We start from the raw sequence: 16,930 nt of genomic DNA, 5'->3' as shown, positions 1-16,930 counted from the left end.
TCCTCCGGCTTGCCAAGCACGCCTCGTCTCAGGCGCTTCCCCCTTTTCCGGCTGCATCTGTCTCCTGCTCCCCCCAGCTTGGCTCACTCCCTCCCTTGCCCCGGTCCGCTCAAACCTTAAGAGACCCTTTTCCCTTCCTCTCTGAAATAGCAGCCTGTCCCCCGCCTCCCCACCCCGCTCACCCCCAGCTTCATCTTCCCCCCTAGCACTGACTGCTAACTTAGGCTTCCTTATTGTTCCTCCCCACCCCCACCGGAAGAGAAACTCCAGGCAGGCAGGCAGGCTTTCCTCGCTGAGATGGCATTGACCTTTAACTCGTCCTGCTTAAGAGGTAAGAGGTGTTGATCGGCTACACGTGATCACCGCGTGATCACCACCACGGTGTTAGCTAACACCTCTAGGCACTCTTTTTATTGACGACAGTAATCCCAGCAACTGGAAGAGGGCTTTGCCTAGGACAGTGCTCCTAAATATTCACTGAGTGAATGAATGAGTGAGTGAATAAATGACTTTGTATTTGGATGTCAAATAGGACCTCAAATCCAGCATATCCAAAAGAGAGCTTTTCGTCTCCTCTCCGTAGCCACCATCTAGCTTCCTAACAGGCCCCTGGCTCCCACTCTTGCCATTCTGTGGACAGTGATCACTACTTGGCATTTGTATACATATATGGGGGTTTGTTTGTATATTTGTTTATTGTCTGCCTCCCCCATGGAGGAAGGATTTTGCAGTCCTTACTTTAAAGAAGAAACTAGAATGGCCATTGTACATGCACTTAATCCTTCGGTGGCTTTCCGTCGGTCACACTTTGGAGGTTATGTTTTTTCAGGAGGATATTTGGTAGATGTCAATAAGCTTTTTCTAGAATTTATATGGAGAAGCAAAAGCACTAGAGTAAAGGAGTACAGAGACGATGCATTATGTGATTTTAAGCCTTATCTAAACCTAAGGGCGCCTGGGTGGCTCAGTCAGTTAAGCATCACACTTTTGCTCAGGCCATGGTCCCGCGGTTTGTGAGTTCGAGCCTCGCATCGGCTCTGCACTGACCGCACAGGCCCTGCTATGGACCCTCTGTCTCCCTCTCTCTGCCCCTCCCCCGCTCACACTCTTTCTCTCAGAAATAAAAGAATTTTTAAAAAGGAAGAAGACTTCTCTAAACCTACAATAATAAGACATTGTGGTACTGAAGAAAGAATAGGCATATAAATCAGTAGAACATGACGAGCCCAGAAAGATACTGATACATATAAGGGCAGTTGATTTGCCAGAGAAGGGTGAGAGTATTTGAGCAGAGAAAGGACTGTCTTTTCAGCAAATGATGCCGGAACAATTTGATAGACTTACGTAAAACCGAACAGAGCCTCAATTCGGACCTTATACTCCATACAGACGTTAACTCAAAATGGATCATAGACCTAAATCTGAATACAGAACCCCAAACTATAAAACCTGTAGAATAAAATATAGAAAGTGCCAAAATTTCTTAGGTATAAAACCAAACGCACGATGCATAGGAGAAAGGATCGATAACTTCGACTCCATCACAGTTAAGAACTGCTCTTCGACAGACTGTTAAGAGAATGGAGAAGCTATTTGCAAGTCACGTGAGAACTTGTCTCTAAAAATAAAGAACCCTTAAAAACTCAATAATAAAAAAAAAAACTTTTTTACGGGCAAAAGATTTGAAGAAACATTTCACCAAAGAAAACCAAATGGCAGATAAGGTCATGCAAAGATGCTCAATACCATTGCTCACTAGGGAAATGCAAATTAAAACCACAATGAGTTAAAATGGCTCAAATTAAAAACTAAGTACCAAATAAGTGAAGACGTGGAGCAACTAGAACTTTTTTGAAAAGATTTAACAGTTTCTTTTAAAGCTAAGCATACCCCAGGGCACCTGGGTGGCTCAGTCGGTTAAGCGTCCGACTTTCGCTNGTCTCCCCCTCCCCCCCCAAAAAAAAAAAAAAAAAAAAAAAAAAAAGAAGTCCATACTGTGTGATCTCATTTCTATGGCATTCTGGAAAAGGCAAGATTGTAAGAACAGAAAACAGACCAGTAGTTGCCAGGGGCAGGAGGGAAGAGAGGGATCCGCTAAAAAGGAACATGTTCATATTTTGTTGGGTGATGAAACTCTTCTGTATCCTGATTTTTGTCACGGCTACGCAAGTATAGGTGTCAAAACTCGCAGAATCGGGGCACCTGGGTGGCCGATTAAACGTCTGACTCTTGGTTTTGGCTCAGGCCACGGTCTCACAGTTTGTGAGTTCAAGCCCCACGTCAGGCTTTGTGCTGCTAGCGTGGAGCTTTCTTGGGATTCTCTGTCTCCCCCTCTCTCTGCCCCTCCCCTGCTTGTGCACTCTCGCCCTCTCTCTCTCTTTCGCAAACATAAGCATTTTTTCTAAAACCTGCAGAATTGCTCGGGTCAATTTTAGTGGCTTTACATAAACTCTACCAGAGTGAAAGACCGAAGGGGAAGAAAAGGATCAACAACATCGAGTGTTGGCAAGGACAGGGAGGCACTGGAACTGCCATACGTTACCGGTAGAGATACCCAGTAGAACAGCCGCTCCAGAAAGCAATTTGACAATTGCTTATAAAGTTATACATACTTCCCAGGGGACCCAGCAATTGCGCTCTTGTATATTTACCTGAGAGAAATGAAAACATGTCCACACAATGTTCAAAGCACCTTTATGATCGCACTGAACTGGATGTCTGCCAACAGACGAATAGATAAACGAATTGCAGTACTTCCATGCAGCGGGATGTATTGCTCAGCAGTAAAAATGGAAGTTCAGTAGGCTCTTAATTGTAGTGATGGCTGCATTGGGTATGTGTATACATTTTTCGAAACTCCTGAAACTATACACTTTATTTTTTTTAATTTTTTTTTTTTTTTAATTTCTGAGAGAGGGAGAGAGGCAGTGTGAGCAGGGGAGGGTCAGAGATAGAGGGAGACACAGAATCTGAAGCAGGCTCCAGGCTCTGAGCTGTCAGCACAGAGCCCGACGCGGGGCTCGAACCCACGGACTGTGAGATCATGACCTGAGCCTAAGTTGGACACTTAACCGACTGAGCCACGCAGGCGCCCCATGAACCTGTACACTTTAAATCGGCAGTTTGTATGCACGTCAATAATTCCAGGGCTGAAATATTTAAAGGTAACTCAGAATTCAATAACCCATCATTATTTTTTCTTTCTTAAATTCAGTGAAGGTTAGGGGCTCCTGCTCTTCACTGAACAATTAATTCTCTTCACAATATTTGTCTCGACAGCTATGAATTTTCTCACAACCTGAAAGTGTTTTGGGGGAGCAGTGGAACTCAGTTCACATTTACTGAGCATTTGGTATATGTCAGACGGGCTGTTAGGGCTTGTGGCCAAACAGAGGGGAACAAACCACAATCCTCAAATACTCACGGAATTTAATTTAGTTGAGGAGTCAGGATACACGTGTGGGAAATACAGCAGTGGAAGCCATTATTGGATCAAGCATTAAACGGAAGCTTAAGAACCATAACGATTCTCTTTTGAGAAGAGGGAGCAGTACAGTGGGAAAGATTTCGGGGCTGGGGCAGGGGGGGTATTGGTGCAAAGCATCAGAAGGAACATGGGTTTGGGATCAGGAGACCTAGGGCTTGCTTCTGCCAGGGACTTCCTATAAGGCCTTGGTCAAGTCATTCTTTTCCATACTCTGTAAATATGAAGAATTGTAGTAACAGGGCGCCTGGGTGGCTCAGTCAGTTGAGCGTCCGACTTCGGCTCAGGTCATGATCTCACGGTTAGTAAGTTCAAGCCCCGCATGGTGCTCTCTGCTATCAGCGCTGAGCCTGCTTGGATCCTCTGTCCTCTCTCTGCCCCTCCCCTGCTTGTGCTCTCTCAAAAATAAATACAGCATTTAAAAAATTTTAAAGAAAGAAAAAGAAATGTAGCAACAACTATGATGCTTTCAGTGAATCCCAGAAATGCTGAAAGGTGCTGTGTAAAGCAAGCTCCATCACTATTCAGAGTTGCACAGTAACCTTCATTAGCTCAGCCTCATCGTAAAGTAACTCGGCCTGCCTACCATTTGGGGAATTAGGTATTATTCTCCCGATTGTACAAATGAGACAAAATAAAGTGTGGAGAGATTATGCCCTGCAAAGTCAGTTGGCTATGTGGTAAAGTCAGATTACTCCAGCGTCCACACCCCAGAGAAAGGAGTTAAGTCTAGGATGGTCACCCACGGTGAAGTGGCCTGAGCACAAAACATGTCCTGGGCACCAATGGCCAGAGATGAAATCGGTAAGCTTGTGGATGGCCAGTGGGCACCTTCTCGTTTACAAATAAAGTCATTTCTTAGGTGTGTTTTTCCACTTAAGTTGCGAAGTACAAAAAGAATTTGTGTTTTATCACTTACCGATAATGTCTGTTGAAAGCATACTCCACCCGTGCTAATGGATGTAAAAACCGATGCTGGCTTAATAGACCCTAAAATCGGCTTGACTGGCAGTAATTGCTTTCCCAGTTGAGTTTCTTCATTGGTGGAAAATACGCCCTACGTAGGCAAAAAGAGATAACTAACCATTTTCTCTGATGTAATCAAAGACTTTTGCTAATACCAGATTATACTGGATTCCTCTCATGGCCCCCTTCTCCCTCTGGCACCATAACTGTTGTATTATGAGTCCGTAGTATAGACTGAAATCATGGAAGTGTGGTGCCCTTTCTACTGTTTTTTGATTTCCTCATCGCTTTTCGGGGTCTTTTGCGGTTCCATACAAATTTTGGGATTGTCTTTTCTATTTCCGTGAAAAGTGCCATTGGAATTTCCATAGGGATTGCGTTAAATCTGTAGACTGCTTGGGTGGTGTGGATATTTTAACAATATTTATTCTCCCATTTAACCAACATGGAATGTCTTTCCGTTTATTTGTGTTGCCTTCAATTTCTTTCATCAGTATTACAGTTTTCAGTGTATAGGTCTTTCTCTTCCTCAGTTACATTTATTCCTGGGTATCTTATTCCTTTTGATGCAATTATAACTGAGAGTGTTTTTTAAATTTCTTAACCAGGTAATTTTGTTTTTTATTGGATGCTGGATGTTGTGAATTTTGCTTTGTTGGTTACTAGAGCTGGTTATGTTTGTTTAGTGTTGGATTTTGTTTGGGCATGTTGTTAAATTAACCAGATCCTTTTGACGCTTGCTTTTAAGCTTATACATCAGGTCCAGAACCGAGCCTAGGGCTAATGAAGTAGTGATACTAAAGAAATGTCCTTCTGAGAATTCTGCCAAATGCCTCAGCATCCACCCCGGTTGGTCGGAAGATAGACTATTCTCAGCCCTGCGTGAGCTCCTGGCAGTGGTTTTCTCTGACCTCAGGTAATGTCCTCTCTTGCGTGCACAGATCGGTTCTCGGCAGAAGATTTGAAGGGACTCCTCTACAGCTCTCCCGAGCTCCCTCTTCCTCTGTGCAGCCCCCTGCTCCATACATGGCCCTTAAATTCCGGCCACCTTAGCTTCTAAGTGTATTTTATTTTATGATTTTATTTTGTCTTATATTATTTTAGAGAGAGAGCATGAGAGAGTGGAGGGGGGCAGTGGGAGGGCGGGCGGAGGGAATTCCAAGCAGGCTCCATGCTCAGCACAGAGCCTGATGTGAGGCTCGACCCACATCCCTGGGACCGGGACCTGAGCCAAAATCAAGAGTCAGATGCTCAACCGGCTGAGCCACCCGGGCGCCCTTCGCCACCTTAGCTTCTCGACCGTGCAACTGCCGTCTGCCTAACACACACCAAGACCAAGTGACTTTACCTGGATTTCCCTTTCTTGTGTTGGAAACTGCCTTCAAGCAGTAAGCTCACATAAGAGTAAAACTCGTTTTGTGCTGCCTATTATCTGATGTCTGAAAAACAATGTTCAAATATATTTGGTCCAATTTTCAAATTCTTTAAGGAGGAGGGGTGTCTCATGGTTCGTGAGTTCGAGCCCTGCATTGGGTTTTGTGATAACAGCATGAAGCCTGCTTGGGGTTCTTTCTCTCCCTCTCTCTCTGCCCCTTCCCTGCTCTCTCTCACTCTTTCAAAATAAATAAACCTTTTGGGCATGGAGGAGGGCACTTGTTGGGATAATTTAATACAATAAATATTAATAATAAATAAATACATAAATTTAAAAAATTTGTTTAAGGAGGAAAGGTAAATCTGGTTCTATTGCTCCATCATGGCTGGGAGCAGAAGTCACAGCTGGAGACAGTTTGATAGATAAAACATTGAGCAGATTCACAAAATTTATTAGCATTGTATTATAAGTGAGTTTGATACCGATAAGAGGGTCAACACATTTTCCTAAAACCTGTGTACATTGTCCAAACATCTGGCTTGGCCATCTGGTATATGTGATCCTCTGCTTTCCCAATGAGAAGATGAAAAAAAGAAAAGTTTAGATAGATAGATAAATAGACAGGTGATATAGATAGACAGATGATTGATAGATAGATAGATAGATAGATAGATATAGTAGATAGATAGATGATAGATATGGATAGTAGATAGATAGATATAAATAGGTAGATGATAGGTGGATAGATAGATAGATAGATAGATAGATAGATAGATAGATAGATATAGAGAGTAGATACATAATAGTTGGATGGATGGATAGAGATAGTAGATAGATAGATGATAGATGTAGATAGTAGATAGATATAGATAGATAGTAGATAGTTGATAGGTGGATAGATAGATAGATATAGAGTAGATAGATAGATGATAAATAGACAGACAGTAGACAGACAGACAACAGACAGACAGGCACAGATATCCTTCAAGAGATGGAGATGTAACGCTTACATATACTTATAAAGTTCAATTTAGTTACAAATATATAAAACTACACATTACATAAACATATTATTTTAGAATATTGCCATTTCTCACTAGAATGAAATAATGTTATTCATGCTCTCATAAGCATCTTGGACTTGAGCAATTTTGTCATCACTATAATTTCTTTTTAAGCTGTCTAAAATATGTTTATGTCACTTGAAATTGTATGAGATACAGCATTTTTTGTCTTTTTTATGTACATCGCTCTCACTGGAAATTTTACCCAGGCCACAAGTATTCATTCACATTACAGGAAATGACTTGTCTGGTGTTTGTTTTTGTTTGTTTGTTTATTTTCACCAGCCATCACCACGTGCAAAGCACTTTGTTGCTTTTGTAAGTGATTTTTATAAGGCATATTTACAATATAGCCAATAATTCTAACTGGGTATGTCAGACCCCCAAAGATAATTACTAAATACAAACCTGGTCAATTGCTTTGTCTCTGTTTTTAGAAATCCATTCCATCAGGTGACCTCCATCATCATCCCAAACTGGCACTTTAAAGATCATTTTAGACTAGAGTGGCAAGATAAAAAATACAGAGTGTCCACTTAAATTTGAATTTCAGATAAACAGTAAATAAATGTTAGTGTAAAATGCCCCAAGTACTGTAGGGAATGTACTTGCATTACCAAAAAAAGGTATTTGTCTGATATTTAAATGTAACTGATCATACAGAATGTCCGGCTGAAATACAAATACAGACTTTTATTGGCTAAATCTGGCCATTCTATTTTATTTTATTAATTTTTAAAAATTGAAGTTTAGTTAACACACAATGTTACGTGAGTTTTGGTTGTTAGACCTAGTGGTTTGACAATGGTCAAATGCCATACTTAGGACAAGCGTAGCTACTGTGTGTCCCATACAACACTAGTATAATATCACCGGCTACATTCCCTGTGTTGTGCACTTCACTTTCCTGACTTACTCAGTCCATAACTGGAAGCCTGTACCTCACACTCCCCTTCACTCATTTTGCCCACCCCTCCCCCGACCCCCGGCAACCATCAGTTTATTCTCTGTATTCATAGGTCTGTTTCTGCCTTTTTTTTTTGAATATTTATTTATTTTTGAGAAAGACAGAGAGACAGAACGCAAGCGGGGAAGAGGCAGAGAGAGAGGGAGACACAGAATCCGAAGCAGCTCCAGGCTCAAACTCACAAACTATGAGATCATGACCTGAGCCGACGCTTAACTGACTCCGAGCCATCCAGGCGCCCCTGTTTCTGCTTTTTTGTTTGTTCATTTGTTTTGCTTTGGTTTTTTAGATTCTATATATAAGTGAAATAATATATGATATTTCTCTAACTGACTTCACTTAGCATAATACCCTCTAGGTCCATCCATGTTGTTGCAAATGGTAAGATCTCATTCTTTTTTATGGCCAAATGACATCCCATTATATACCGCATCTTTATCCATTCATCTATTGACGATACAGCCTTATTTGGATCCAGGTCTTCCTCGGAAAATCTTTATAAGATGTTGATTATCAGACGATTCCTTCTCTTTTGAGTGATAATATTGAAAGACAATCCCACTTTCTATTTGGGCATAAACAGTAATTTTCACCATCATTTTCTTCCTAAGTAGTATTATCATACGCACTCTGGACTATATATGCAAGTATTTTCCCTTGGCGGGGGTTAGAAATTAATTCAGAGGACCAAATATTAGAAGATGGTGTTCACCTGTTTTCCAAATATGCCACCAGGACCCACATTACTCATTAAAATATTACAAATATTAACACAGGTTTGGGCTAGGGGAGTGTGTTCATTTTTCTTTTCATATGTTCAGGTTATTTTCTCTGAGATTCCGGAAGACCAGAATTTTTCAGAGGTGAATGTTATCTTTACCATCACCATCCTGACCTTCCAGATTTCGGGTCTCCCCTAAGCTACACGTGCTTGTGAGGCACTTTTTTTTTTTTAATTTTTTTTTACAAATAGTTTGTTGTCAGATTGGTTTCCATCTTGGGAGGCACTTTCGATGGCAAATGGTTGTATCTATGAAGAAATCTAGGGTTAAAGAATCCCTTCGATCGAATTGACTTTAAAAAAAGTCTTAAGGAGTGAATTTCTTCATAAAACTAAACGTATTTTCTTCATTTGTTCTTAGCATAGTAACAATAATGCTTTCATTTCCCCTTCTGTATTATTTAGAAAGAGTAATTCCATTTACCTCAGTACTGTGGAATCCTGGTGGGGTGTCAGATCTTTAATAACTTAACTTGTTCTGTCATTTTATTAAATTAGGGGGGAAATAACACTTGCCACTTTGGAACCCGTTTTAGAATCCATGAAAAAGTGTTCTGAATATCCTCCGTTAATATCAAATTGTGCCCAGCTTGAAGCATTTCCTAGGATGCGGGAAAGCATTTTTGTTCTGTCCCCAAGGATACAAATTGGAAACAAAGTGATAAAAAAAAACAAAAACAAAAAACCTTGGAGGTAACACAATAAAACATCCCTAGGAGGCATGAGAATCTTACATTAAGCATTTGGTAAGTTTAGAATCCTGCCCAGATGTGCTGAAAATACCCTTCCAGCACAGTGAAAATATTCCGTGCCCTCTTTAAATCAGTGATTTTTCTCTTTCTTTCTTCTTTCTTTTTTGACACAGAAAAGCAGCTGCTCCTGTCCGCAGATGACTCTGCTGGTCTGAGGGAAATTAGAGTGCTCCCTGCCTTTGAGGCTGATGCAATGGGGAGGTCAAGAGTGCTTGCTCCAGCAACTTCTTTATACCCTGGCTTAAAAGGAATTTCTCCCAGCACATTCCTATCCCTAAAGAACACGCTTGGTTCCCTTTCCAGAACAATGCTCTCTCGACCAGCCAGACCGCTGATACTAACCAGAGCTTGACCAGCCCCGCCACCCACTTCCTCACCCACGCTTTCACATTTCACATGTGCTAAGTCAAGCATCCTTAAAGAGAGATTTAAAAAAAAAAATTTTTTTTTAATGCTTATTTATTTTTGAGAGAGAGAGAGAGAGTCACGAGTGCGAGCAGAAGAGGCAGAAAAAGCTGTCAGCGCAGAGCCCAATGCGGGGCTTGAACCCACAAACCGTGAGATCATGGCTTGAGCCGAAGTCAGACGCTTAACCGACTGAGCCACCCAGGTGCCCCAAAGAGAGATTTTTTTTAAACATTATTAATTCAACAAATGGCATTTCCTTCAGGCTTTTCTTTTTCCATTCTTAAGGGTAAGTACCCCTGAAACCAAAGTGTTTACACATCCTCTCTCATCCAGGAACTACCAAGCCAACTTGAAAAGATGCCAGGCGGTCTTTGTCTTTCCTTTACAACTTGATTTCTTTCCCTGTACTTTATACCAGAATGGTGATGCGTGGTTTAGAGTCAGACTAAAAACGGACCGCTGGCTCCTTGCCTGAGGAAATGGCATGTTCTGGAGAAGAAGTGCGGAAGACAGAGACCCAGACTGATTTCTGACCCAAGCTGGGCTCTTGGGGCAGCACTGGGGCAAATTAGTCTGGTTCCCTGTGGCTCGGGGTCAGTGGGAAGACCAGATCCAAACAGGCGGGCTCGGGGCTGCTGGGTAGATGTCAAGCCGAGGCTGGCACCTTTCCAGAGTTCCAGGACCCATCTGCGTGGGTGGGCTGAGTCTTCTCGAGGGTCCGGGATGGGACTCAAGTGAGCTCACGGGCCCACCCTCTGTGACCCTCACAGGAGAAGGAACCGGCCATAGGTACCTCCCCGCTGAACCGGCGGCTGGCAGAGAAGTCTCTTGATGGTTAAATGTAGCTTAAACTACTTCATCTGGGAAGACCATGCTTAGGGCCACAGGTTCTAGATGGCTTTTCCTCAGCGCCCACCCGTGAGCAGAACGGGAGGGGGATCGGCACAAAGATGTAGTAGCGTGCCACTAAAAATCCAAAGAAGTCAAAGGTCTTAACTTCAACGGTCATTTTACATAGGCTTGGACGGCTTTTTCTTTTCCTGGGCAAAGTTGCTTAGCCATTTCAATTTTTGATATCTGCTAAAAGCAGTCAACATTTTTTAAAAATTTTATTTATTTATTTATTTGAAGGAGAGATAGAGACAGCATGAGCAGGGGAGGGTCAGAGAGAGAGGGAGACACAGAATCAGAAGACAGGCTCCAGGATCTGAGCTGTCAGCACAGAGCCCGACGCGGGGCTCGAACCCACAAACTGTGAGATCACGACCCAAGCTGAAGTTGGACGCTTAACCGACTGAGCCACCCAGGCACCCCAGCAGTCAACATTTTTAAGCACAGTTAAGTACTTGCCCTCACATGGTCCGAAAAGAAAGAAGTAGGAATGTAATTTCCCTGACTCCTGTCCCCTCACGTGGCTCTGGCCCACACAGGTGCTCCGGGCTGAAGCAAGCCTTTTGACCTCTGGAGTGTAGACCATGTTGGGTTTCTTGGGTTACAAAGAAAAGTATTCTGCTTCCTTTGCATGATCAACCTACCTTCCTTCCTTCCTTCCTTCCTTCCTTCCTTCCTTCCTTCCTTCCTTCCTTCCAAGTCCATGACACCAGAGTATTTGAATGGAAATGGAAATGAAACGTGCAAGCAACTCTGTGCTTTCCACAAAGACCTTGAAGAGACCTGGAGGCCAGTGTCACCATCCTCCCCATTTTTCCTGCCTACCTCTCTGTCGCTTCCCAGGCGCCAGGCCAGCATGTCCCCAGACTTGCTCCCATCACGGGAGAAGGGATATCAAGGGTAGGAATCCTGCCACACCGTGTCCTAACCGCCAACGCTCTTGCCCGTAGTCTCCGTAAGGGAGCTGGGTGCCTAGCACTGTAAGCGTTTAATAAATCCCATAAAAACAAGGGGTGAGTTCTTCACGTTATGAGGTGCTTTCTCTATGCCAGTCCCGGTCTCAGCATCTGTCTTAAACCTCACTACAATCTCCGGACACAGACATTCTTCTTCTCCCTCCCTCCCTCCCTCCCTCCCTCCCTTCTTCTTCCTTCCTTCCTTCCTTCTTCTTCTTCCTTCTTCTTCCTTCCTTCCTTCTTCTTCTTCCTTCCTTCCTTCTTCTTCCTTCCTTCCTTCCTTCTTCTTCTTCCTTCCTTCTTCTTCTTCTCCACATTACGAGGCTGCTGCGTAAGAGGCTTGCATCTTGCCCCAGATGCGCAGCTCTCAGGCAGGCTGGGGTTCAGTGTACGCCCCTGTGCCCCTACATCCGTCTTTACCTCTGCAGCCAATTAGCGAACCCACGCCACTCCAGCAAGTCAGCGGAGGGAGGCGGGAAGGCGAACAGCAGTGCTGGGGCCGAGCCGAGGCTGAGGGTGGCGGAGGGGAGGCCACCAGAAGTTGGGGCTGGGAGTGGACCTACCAGCCTGGAAGCCTGTTCCCTCTGGACTTTCCGGTTACATAGAAAATAAATATTCTTGGGGCACCTGGGTGGCTCAGTCGGTTAAGCACCTGCCTTCGGCTCAGGTCATGAGCTCACAGTTCGTGAGTTCGAGCCCCGCATCTGGCTCTGTGCTGAGCCCACTTCAGATTCTCTCCCCTTCTCTCTCTGCCCCAGCTCTCTCTCGCTCTCTCTCTCAAAAATAAATAAACTTAAAAAAAGAAAGAAGAAAAGGAGTATCCTTACTCTTTAAGCCGTTTTGAGTTGGTTATTTTTGCTGCAAGGAAAACGACTCATTGATGCACTGGACAAGCTGGGTCTGGGATTCTTCACCCACGGCCCCCTCTTCCGCCTACTCATATTTACCAATATGCTTCTATTCTATAGGAACATGCTCTTTCATGAAGTTTTGATTGCCATTTATCACGTACCAGTGGAAGATCAAACTACATCAACACATTAGCTTTCTGAGGATTAAAAATGCATTCACATGCCTTTGTTTTTAGCAGTTCTCTTTTTTCATCATTTAACTTCTGTGTTTATTTCACGGCCCTAGGAGTTTATGCGAGTGTCTGGCTCCTCACTGAGAAAGAGGTAACATTGATTGCTTGCGGGTGTATTGCAAGCATACCCTCTGATCACAAAGCCCTTTCTCACTATGCCCCAGCTAATTGATTTCTTTGAGAGCCGAACAATCCCAGCCTTGTGGGAAGAGAGTCTCCCACATTCGGAGAGCAATGGCTGGTTTAGAAATGCTCTGTCTTTGTCCACGACCAAGTCTCTTCTGCATCCTTGATTATGTCTAAATGATGCTCTTATCCTTGAACAGAGGCCCACTTTCTCGGTCCACAAGGAAGTGCCGAGTTGTTTACCAGCCTCAGAGACAGAGGAAGCGGCAGTCCACAGGCCAGTCACACAACCAGGTGAGCCGCCACCGAGCTCTGGCTTGGGAGAAAGTGACTTTAAAGGCTGAAAGGCTTTGGTGTCGTGCCAGCCGATTTACTAAGGAATCTGCGCAGCTGGCCTGGGAAATTGGACGGGCAGGCACTGCTGAGTGCTTCCAAATGGGGACACTTGAGGTAGCTGTAATTGTCCCGGCCGGAGGGGGACAGTTGTGAGGGGACAGTGCCCGTGGTGTGTATGACCTAGGTGAGTGTGGGCTTTGACAGCAACCACAGCGCCCAGGGGTGGACGGCATGGGGCTCCCATGCCCACAGAGGATAACTCGCCTGGTGCTGTGGCTTAGATGACTCACCAGAGAAACAGATACTTCCACTGAACAAAATGACAGGACCAGGTGTGTCGGGGAGGGCAGATACCCTACTAGAGTCTTGGCTCAGAGGGGTGACCTGGCCCATTAAGTCTTGGCATGCCTGCACTGCTTAGGAAGGCACTGTCCCCCGCGGATCACGGGGCCATCACCGGCACAGCTGTAACATTCGAGCCTCATAGGACTGCTCTTAAAACTTCATTCACTCGTTCACTGAGGCCTACTATGCATCAGCCGAACCGAATTAAGTTCCAAGGATTGACGAGAATAAGTGTGTATGTCTGTTGGGTAGGTGGGTGAACAACGGTGGCCTGGGTTGTAAGTCTGATAATAAGTAAGCTAAACCGGCTTCTTAGTCAAAGAAATAGTGTTAGAATTCCTTTCCTGAAGTGAGAATTTTTATAATTCAAAGTCGTCCCGTCTGTAAACACGGGACCTTCAAGAAAGAAGCTCACCTCAGGGTCTGGGAAGTCTTGGAGCAGCTAGTCTTGGCTTCCGAGATTCCTTAAAAGGAGTCCTATGCACATGGGGCCAGATCCCACTCACCCCTGGAGAGTGACAGGGTGGCACCCTTAGCTCCCCCCACCCCGCCCCCGCCCCNCCCTTAGCCCCCCCCCCCCCGCCACCGTCACTAGGTGCCCTTCCTGGCGTGTTCTGCATGAATCTCCCCGCTCCCTGTGACGTGGGCTACCGTGTGGCCAGTTAAGGCCACGGAGTGAGCCCACACCTCTGTGGATGAAGCAGGGTAAGAATTTCCTGGAGGAAAGAGACACTCCTTGGTACAATCATCTGGAAAGAGGCGGTCCCCGAATCAGGACAAGGACAGCGGGCTCTGTGGGAAAGGCCAGGTCTTCTGGTCTCCGGGCTTCACTGGCTCAGGTCTGTGCACGGGAGCCTGGGACCGCCAGCTGACCTCGTGCTCAAGGAGCCCCCATGACAGACCCTTCAACACCATCTGTCACATACTCAGCCCCGGAGAAAAAGGACCACAGTAAAAGCTTAAAATTGTGTCCCATTCCCCGACCACACACTCACGTGCTCCAGGAATTCATATTGCAACGGGCACATTCATACCGCATTGCATCTGTGCGGGCATGATAAAGTCATGAACTTGTTAAAGTGTGAACATTTAAAGTATGTCAATATTTCTGTAACTGCTTTGACATCTCTTTAGTTTTTTTTAAATATGTTGAGTGATTTAAGAAAAGAAGAAGAAGAAGAAAGAAAAAAGGAGTTGGCCCTGGACTTTTACAACCTCAGAGAACTTCTGCCCGGCCCGGGCATCAAGCGCCCTCCGATGGAAGGGGGCCTTGCTTCTCCCAAGTGTGGCCCCTGGGCCAGCACACCTGCATCACCTGGAGCCTGCGCTAAACACAGAACCTTCCAGCAAGGTCACCTGGTGATTTCTAAGCACTCTGAAAGTTCCAGAAGCACAGCCGTTGGGAAGACAAGGAGAAGGCGAGTCAACACCGCAGGCTCTGGACCGATGACCGCACTCTTGTCCTCGGGCTCTGGGCGCCCGGTGTCGGCCGGTCTTGAGCTCGGCCCGGAGGCCCCTGCCACCCTTGCTGTGTTCGCGGTTACGGAGTGAACACTTTTCTGACGCAGCGCGCGGAGCTCCCGGAGGGTCCCAGCCGCAGCCGCTCTTCCTCTCCTTTACGAAAGAACTGTACTCAATTACCACCATCGTCTTTTACATTTCTTCAACAAAAAATGGATGGAAGTTCGTTTCCTTTCTTGTTCTATAAATCACAATTATAAAGACAAAGTAGAAGGGTGGCCGCCAGGGGCTGGGGGGAGAGGGGCACACCGGGAGCTGGTGTGTAACGGGGACAGAGTGTCAGTCTGGGAAGATTACGGGGACCTGGATGGTGGTGATGGCTGCGGAACAAGACAACTGTCCTTAACGTCCCTGCACATTTAAAACTGGTTGATGATAAATCGTATGTATTTTACCACAATAAAATGAAAGGGTCCGGGGGTCCAATCCGTGGGAGTCCCTGGACGACCGCACGCGGGGTCGGGACGAGGAAGAGAGCCAGGAGGCTACACGCGCTCCCGCAGCCCCTCTGCAGAAGGTCATCCGCCCCGGGACAAAGTGACGGAGAGGGCGCTGCCCTGGGCCCCGCTCATGGCCCCGCGCGGAGCCAGACGCCCCCTGCCCCGAAAGCCCTCCACCCTGCAGAGAGCGCGCGACAGGTCTGCGTGCAGAGCCGTGACCCGGGGCCGGAGGCTGGCTCCCCGCGTGGCCGCAGGGCCCCCGTGACCCGGGGCCCACCCCCAGGCGATGCGGGCCCTCAGCCACACACGCCTGCGCCTGTCCTGCTCGCAGGCTCGGGCCCCCAGGGAAGGTGCAGCGTCCCTCCGATTGGGCGTGGCTTCAGGGAAGGAGCGTGGTCCTTCCTCAGGGAGCAAGGCCATAGGGCAAGGCCAGACCCAAGGCCTGGGCCCCGCCACCCCCGCTGACGCCCATCAGCCGGCAGTCGTATCCAGTAGGTGCCACTATGAATAAGGAAAGCCTAGTTCCATATACAGTTGGGAAGCAACGCAGGAGACGTTCTCACTCGCTACCACTTCCAGCAGCTTCCTGTATGAGGGGGATGGCAAAAAGGGTTTTGTTNAGAAGCCGCCACAACTCAGCCAATGAGAAGCCGCCACAACTCAGCCAATGAGAAGCCGCCGCAACCGGAACGCTAGCGCTCCGCCAATGAACTCTTGTTGGGAACACCTTGCCTAACCCGCCCTCTCCTCTGTGAAAGGACACCGTCCTCCTCCGTTCTCACACACGTGCGCGGTTTGCGTGTCCTGAGTCGCAGCTCCCTGCCCTTCCTGAATAATCTCGTCCTTGCCGGTTAAGCATCCGGCCATTTTATTTTCACTGTGGACGGCGGTGAGGCCGCCCTACGACGGCGGTGTGACAGGCGGCCGTGGGAGCGGGTCCCAGGCCCCTGCACCAGGGCCGCGGTGAGGACCTCACTAGGTCGGAGGCCAGGCCTCCAGGAGCCCCGCTTCCGCTCCCCCACAGCGCCCCCAAAGCTGTCCTTGAGCCCCAGCCCAGGACAGGGGAAGCGTGCGGGGGGTGTGACGGCTGGGCCCCGAGACGCGGGGGGTGGGGGGGGAGACATGTGCAGAGCAGCGTCGGAGCGGCTCCTCGGAGGCTTCCAGGCCAGGACACGGTTCCGCAACCGCGTTGTTGCCGAACGCTGTTACCGCCTGGGGGCTCCTGGGGGAATGAAGTGTAGACAGTGCTCTGTGGGTGAGGGTGTGCTGTCTGACGGGGACAGGTGACAACTCGAGGGTGTTTCCAGCCGCTCAGGCACCCAGGCAGTCTCCTCTGTGGGGAGCTGGGTCCGGACCCAGCGCCTCCGATCACAGACTGAACGGCCCGGGTGCCGTCGCGTCCCAGCCTCTCCACCCGCCCACCTCCTGCCTTCC

At 46.8% G+C, this 16,930-nt stretch overlaps 1 protein-coding gene and 1 long non-coding RNA gene across 2 annotated transcripts in view; both read left to right on the top strand.

Moving 5' to 3' along the window:
* Positions 1-9,805, top strand: part of CDK8 (cyclin dependent kinase 8) — an 80,047-nt gene extending 70,242 nt beyond the window's left edge. The window contains exons 12-13 of the transcript XR_013330569.1: positions 5,199-5,366; positions 9,503-9,805. The gene's annotated coding sequence lies outside the window, so the exon portion shown is untranslated. The remainder of the gene's footprint in view (positions 1-5,198; positions 5,367-9,502) is intronic.
* Positions 9,806-13,067: 3,262 nt separating this feature from the next.
* Positions 13,068-16,930, top strand: part of LOC144216148 (uncharacterized) — a 22,257-nt gene continuing 18,394 nt past the window's right edge. The window contains exon 1 of the long non-coding RNA XR_013330579.1: positions 13,068-13,148. This is a non-coding gene — a long non-coding RNA (uncharacterized LOC144216148). The remainder of the gene's footprint in view (positions 13,149-16,930) is intronic.

This window comes from Crocuta crocuta, unplaced genomic scaffold (genome assembly GCF_008692635.1).
Source record: "Crocuta crocuta isolate KB4526 unplaced genomic scaffold, BGI_CrCroc_1.0 scaffold258, whole genome shotgun sequence".
In the NCBI taxonomy this organism is placed as follows: domain Eukaryota; kingdom Metazoa; phylum Chordata; class Mammalia; order Carnivora; family Hyaenidae; genus Crocuta; species Crocuta crocuta.
The sequence above is the reverse complement of the archived record's forward strand: the minus strand, read 5'-3'. Positions and strand labels throughout refer to the sequence as shown.